Below are 6,000 nucleotides of genomic sequence, written 5' to 3'. Positions count from 1 at the left end.
TGGAGAATTTTGAGCATTACTTTGCTAGTGTGTGAGATGAGTGCAATTGTGCAGTAGTTTGAGCATTCTTTGGCATTGCCTTTCTTTGGGATTGGAATGAAAACTGACCTTTTCCAGTCCTGTAGCCACTGCTGAGTTTTCCAAATTTGGTGGCATATTGAGTGCAGCACTTTCACAGCATCATCTTTCAGGATTTGGAATAGCTCAACTGGAATTCCATCACCTCCACTAGCTTTGTTCATAGTGATGCTTTCTAAGGCCCACTTGACTTCACATTCCAGGATGTCTGGCTCCAGGTGAGGGATCACACCATCGTGGTTATCTGGGTCATGAAGATCTATTTTGTACAGTTCTTCTGTGTATTCTTGCCACCTCTTCTTAGTATCTTCTGCTTCGTTTAGGTCCATACCATTTCTGTCCTTTACTGAACCCATCTTTGCATGAAATGTTCCCTTGGTATCTCTAATTTTTCTGAAGAGAACTCTCGTCTTTCCCATTCTATTGTTTTCCTCTATTTCTTTGCATTGATCACTTAGGAGGGCTTTCTTATTCCTCCTTGCTATTCCTTGGAACTCTGCATTCAGATGTGTATATCTTCCCTTTTCTCCTTTGTTTTAGCTTCTGTTCTTTTCTCAGCTGTTTATAAGGCCTCCTCAGACAACCATTTAAACTTTTTGCATTTCTTTTTCTTGGGGATGGTCTTGATCACTGCCTCCTGTACAATGTCACAAACCTCTGTCCATAGTTCTTCAGGCACTCTATAAGATCCAATCCCTTGAATCCACTTGTCACTTCCACTGTATAATCATAAGGGATTTGATTTAGGTCATACCTGAATGTTTCCTTTGTTAATAGTGTCACTTGCACAGTGTCTGACACTACTTAGCTGTCACTATTGTTAGCAGAAATCTCCTACTCATCCCGCAAAACCCAACACAAAATTCATTTCTTCAGAGTACCCTTCCTGGAGTTACTTTCCAATTAATTAGACTGCCCCCTGCTATTTGCTGAAACCATACTCACAGAAAACTAGTCAATCTAATCACACTAGGACCACAGCCTTGTCTGACTCAATGAAACTAAGCCATGCCCGTGGGGCAACCCAAGATGGGCAGGTCATGGTGGAGAGGTCTGACAGAATGTGGTCCACTGGAGAAGGGAATGGCAAACCACTTCAGTCTTCTTGCCTTGAGAACCCCATGAACAGTATGAAAAGGCAAAATGATAGGATACTGAAAGAGAAACTCCCCAGGTCAGTAAGTGCCCAATATGCTACTGGAGATCAGTGGAGAAATAACTCCAGAAAGAATGAAGGGATGGAGCCAAAGCAAAAACAATACCCAGCTGTGGCTGTGACTGGTGATAGAAGCAAGGTCCAATGCTGTAAAGAGCAATATTGCATAGGAACCTGGAATGTCAGGTCCATGAATCAAGGCAAATTGGAAGTGGTCAAACAAGAGATGGCAAGAGTGAATGTCGACATTCTAGGAATCAGCGAACTGAAATGGACTAGAATGGGTGAATTTAATTCAGATGACCATTACATCTACTACTGCGGGCAGGAATCCCTCAGAAGAAATGGAGTAGGCATCATGGTCAACAAAAGAGTCCGAAATGCAGTACTTGGATGCAATCTCAAAAACAACAGAATGATCTCTGTTCGTTTCCAAGGCAAACCATTCAGTATCACGGTAATCCAAGCCTATGCCTCAACCAGTAAGGCTGAAGAAGCTGAAGTTGAACGGTTCTATGAAGACCTACAAGACCTTTTAGAACTAACACCCAAAAAAGATGTCCTTTTCATTATAGGGGACTGGAATGCAAAAGTAGGAAGTCAAGAAACACCTGGAGTAACAGCAAATTTGGCCTTGGAATATGCAATGAAGCAGGGCAAAGACTAATAGAGTTTTGCCAAGAAAATGCACTGGTCATAACAAACACCCTCTTCCAACAACACAAGAGAAGACTCTATACATGGACATCACCAGATGGTCAACACCAAAATCAGATTGATTATATCCTTTAGCAGCCAAAGATGGAGAAGCTCTATACAGTCAGCAAAAACAAGACCAGGAGCTGACTGTGGCTCAGACCATGAACTCCTTATTGCCAAATTCAGACTTAAATTGAAGAAAGTAGGGAAAACCACTAGACCATTCAGATATGACCTAAATCAAATCCCTTATGATTATACTGTGGAAGTCAGAAATAGATTTAAGGGCCTAGATCTGATAGATAGAGGTGAAAAGCAAAGCAGAAAAGGAAAGATATAAACATCTGAATGCAGAGTTCCAAAGAATAGCAAGAAGAGATAAGAAAGCCTTCTTCAGCGATCAATGCAAAGAAATACAGGAAAACAACAGAATGGGAAAGACTAGAGATCTCTTCAAAAACATAAGAGATACCAAAGGAACATTTCATGCAAAGATAGGCTCTATAAAGGACAGAAATGGTATGGACCTAACAGAAGCAGAAGATATTAAGAAGAGATGGCAAGAATACACAGAATAACTGTACAAAAAAGATCTTCACGACCAAGATAATCACGATGGTGTGATCCCTCACCTGGAGCCAGACATCCTGGAATGTGAAGTCAAGTGGGCCTTAGAAAGCATCACTATGAACAAAGCTAGTGGAGGTGATGGAATTCCAGTTGAGCTATTCCAAATCCTGAAAGATGATGCTGTGAAAGTGCTGCACTCAATATGCCAGCAAATTTGGAAAACTCAGCAGTGGCTACAGGACTGGAAAAGGTCAGTTTTCATTCCAATTCCAAAGAAAGGCAATGCCAAAGAATGCTCAAACTACTGCACAATTGCACTCATCTCACACACTAGTAAAGTAATGCTCAAAATTCTCCAAGCCAGGCTTCATCAACATGTGAACCATGAACTTCCAGATGTTCAAGCTGGTTTTAGAAAAGGCAGAGGAACCAGAGATCAAATTGCCAACATCCGCTGGATCATGGAAAAAGCAAGAGAGTTCCAGAAAAACATCTATTTCTGCTTTACTGACTATGCCAAAGCCTTTGACTCTGTGGATCACAATAAGCTGTGGAAAATTCTGAAAGAGATGGGAATACCAGACCACCTGACCTGCCTCTTGAGAAATCTGTATGCAGGTCAGGAAGCATCAGTTAGAACTGGACATGGAACAACAGACTGGTTCCAAATAGGAATAGGAGCAGGTCAAGGCTGTATATTATCACCCTGTTTATTTAACTTCTATGCAGAGTACATCATGAGAAATGCTGGGCTGGAATAAGCACAAGCTGGAATCAAGATTGCCGGGAGAAATATCAATAACCTCAGATATGCAGATGACACCACCCTTATGGCAGAAAGTGAAGAGAACTCAAAAGCCTCTTGATGAAAGTGAAAGAGGAGAGTGAAAAAGTTGGCTTAAAGCTCAACATTCAGAAAACGAAGATCATGGCATCCAGTCCCATCACTTCATGGGCAATAGATGGGGAAACAGTGGAAACAGTGTCAGACTTTATTTTGGGGGGCTCCTAAATCACTGCAGATGGTGACTGCAGCCATGAAATTAAAAGACGCTTACTCCTTGGAAGGAAAGTTATGACCAACCTAGATAGCATATTCAAAAGCAGAGACATTACTTTGCCAACAAAGGTTCGTCTGATCAAGGCTATGGTTTTTCCAGTGGTCATGTATGGATGTGAGAGTTGGACTGTGAAGAAGGCTGAGCGCCGAAGAATTGATGCTTTTGAACTGTGGTTTTGGAGAAGACTCTTGAGAGTCCCTTGGACTGCAAGGAGATCCAACCAGTCCATTCTAAAGGAGATCAGCCCTGGGATTTCTTTGGAAGGAATGATGCTAAAGCTGAAACTCCAGTACTTTGGCCACCTCATGCGAAGAGTTGACTCACTGGAAAAGACTCTGATGCTGGGAGGGATTGGGGGCAGGAGGAGAAGGGGACGACAGAGGATGAGATGGCAGGATGGCATTACTGACTCGAAGGACGTGAGCCTCAGTGAACTCCGGGAGTTGGTGATGAACAGGGAGGCCTGGCGTGCTGTGATTCATGGGGTCACAAAGAGTCGGACACGACTGAGCGACTGATCTGATCTGATATTTGCTGTCTTCATGCTGCTATGGCAATCATAAATGAATCCTTAATACCTTTAATAACTGGATATAAAGTCAGCATTGATTCCGTATTTAGTGTCTATTTTGTTCAAGTCTGTACCTTCCTGGCACACAGTAAGACCTCAGAAGTCATCTGGTGAGTGTTGAACAAAGACTGGCTGAATGAATCAACCCTAAGGATGCCTAACTCTGCAGTGCTCAAGAAGAATTAGGAAAGTTGAATTTTAATGAGAATTCGGGAAAACTGGAGCCAGCGTGAGGGGGCTTGGGAAGGGAGGGGGTTATTAGGTTACAGAAAGGAAGCTACAGTGATTTGATATGTAAAGCAACAGTGGGAGGGGCGTACAGGGACCGGTCAACCTAAGCTGACTCCTGAGAATTAGGAGAGCAGCTCAAGTGTTACCCTGGGGCAGGAAGCTGCCTGGGATCTGGGTCTTTCCATACTTGTAGCCCTTTCTCCTTGCTCTTACCCCCCCACCCCCGCTTCCCCACCTCCCTGGCTCACCAGCCCCAATTCCTCTTGTCCTAGCTATACCCCAGGCCTCAACCAGCCTAACGTCAGAACCTGTAAAGGGTGGCCAGGTTTAGCAAATAAAAATCGAGGACACCCAATTTAAAATTGAAAAGTTCTGGCACCACTAACTCTTAACTCTCTGGAACCATCAGACTCAACCCAGTAGGGTCTTCTCTTAATTACCTTTCTGTTTTGGAGTCCTGAGCCTCCTTGGAAGAGTCACTCAACCCCTCTGACCTGCTTCTGCCTCTGGGTAAGAGAGATAAGAGTGTCAACCACCCAGGGTGGAGTTAGGACTCTAAGAAAATGAGCTACCCGGCTCTTAGCACCCAGTAGAGATGCCATAAAGAGCAACCAGTAAGGCCATTCTTCTACTCCCTTCTCCTGATGTCATCTCCTGGGGTCTCACCCCGAAGCTTTCAATATGAATTGCTGAACCCATTTTACAGAGGAGGAAAACTGAGGACAGCCAATCAGAGGAGGGCTAAGAAGTGAATTTCCCCCATCTTTAGGACTCTCATGCTATAGCTCTTCTTGACTATCAGATGCAAATGTACAGTAAACTATAAGCAACAGGAAGGCAGGGACTTTCTTGGGTTTTGATGATGGACTCCCAGAACCCAGCACACTGCCTGGCTCTCAGGAGGTGTGGCATAAATTTCTATGGAACCGGGGACTTCCCTAGTGGTCCAGTGGTAAGACTCCAAGCGCCCAATGCAGGGGGACCAGGTTCAATCCCTGGTCAGGGAGCTGAATCACACACAACTGAGTTCCCGTGACAAAACTAAAGATCCCACATCCTGCATCTAAGACCTGGAGCAGCCAAATAAATAAATATTCAAGAGAGATCCATGCAACGGGTGGACGCAGGTCCACCAGAGTCCCCGTTTTGCAAGAGTGCTTGCTCTTGCGTGTTCTCTCTCTGCATGCCCTGGGTGTCGAGCCCACGTCTGCCTTCCTGTGCTTGCTCCATCACCCCAAATACATTGGGTCGGTGAGGGGAGCAGCGGAGGGTTAAGCTTAAGGCAGATTCCTGTTTGTTTTTTTCTTTTCTTTTTCTAAAATGAAGCAAAGTGACAAAATGCAGATTCAAAAGGAAAGAACCATGACCTTGGGGGTGTCAAAACAGCCACTTGGGTTGCTGTCCACCTGGGAAGGAGAGACCTCTGAGAACTTGAATTCAACACAGTTCCATTCTGCGTTCATTAGACACCTCATGTTTTCCCGTCTGCTGGCATGTTGTCCTGAAATAATTAGGAGATAAAGGGATTTTCAGAAGAACAGGATTTTGAGGGTATCTGAGAGCTGTTCTGAAGGAGATCAGCCCTGGGATTTCTTTGGAAGGAATGATGCTAAAGCTGAAACTCCAGTACTTTG

This window comes from Bubalus bubalis, chromosome 14 (genome assembly GCF_019923935.1).
Source record: "Bubalus bubalis isolate 160015118507 breed Murrah chromosome 14, NDDB_SH_1, whole genome shotgun sequence".
NCBI classification, from domain to species: domain Eukaryota; kingdom Metazoa; phylum Chordata; class Mammalia; order Artiodactyla; family Bovidae; genus Bubalus; species Bubalus bubalis.
The sequence above is the reverse complement of the archived record's forward strand: the minus strand, read 5'-3'. Positions refer to the sequence as shown.